Below are 632 nucleotides of genomic sequence, written 5' to 3'. Positions count from 1 at the left end.
CTGGCCTCAATTTCGCGAACTGGGCTTGGCGGTTGCCCGTCCCTGCCTCCACGGATGCTAAGGACATCCGTGCGGCAGCAGCGGAGGCTGCCGAGGCGTTTCGGCGAGTGAGGAGGTGGTGCAGGCGGAAATGGAGGAGGAGGAGGAGAGAGTGTTTTATATGGATGAACAGGACATGTTTGGTATGCCACGGTTTTTTGCTGACTTGGCGGAAGGGCTACTTCTCTCTCCACCTCCTAGTTATATGAACTTGGATGATGACGAAAACTATTCGGGTAAATAAAAGCAAGCAGCTTGTGTCAGCTTTTATGCTTCTTAGTTCTCAAATAAAAACTATGCATATTCTCTATCCAGATAATTACGCAGTTCTCCAGTCTTTTGCATTCTGTATCAGCAAATTTGTCTGATTCTCGTATAAAACAGCGAGAAAAAAAAAACGAAAAGAGAAATAGTAGAAAATATGTTAATATGAAACGCTTAAAAAATATATAGGTTAATTTTTAATTATAAAAATTAATAGGTCATAATTTGTTAAGTTATGGTTCATAATCAGATAAATTATGCATAAATTTGTTAAGTTATGGTTCATCATCAGACAAGTTATAGACAAAAACTGTCAATAACTTGTCAAG

The 632-nt window shown here is 39.4% G+C and overlaps 1 pseudogene; it reads left to right on the top strand.

Moving 5' to 3' along the window:
• The window catches only part of LOC112093473, a 3,212-nt pseudogene extending 2,854 nt beyond the window's left edge, over window positions 1-358 (top strand).
• The last annotated feature ends 274 nt before the right edge of the window (window positions 359-632 follow it).

This window comes from Morus notabilis, unplaced genomic scaffold, assembly GCF_000414095.1.
Source record: "Morus notabilis unplaced genomic scaffold, ASM41409v2 Scaffold2527, whole genome shotgun sequence".
In the NCBI taxonomy this organism is placed as follows: Eukaryota; Viridiplantae; Streptophyta; class Magnoliopsida; order Rosales; family Moraceae; genus Morus; species Morus notabilis.
The sequence above is the reverse complement of the archived record's forward strand: the minus strand, read 5'-3'. Positions and strand labels throughout refer to the sequence as shown.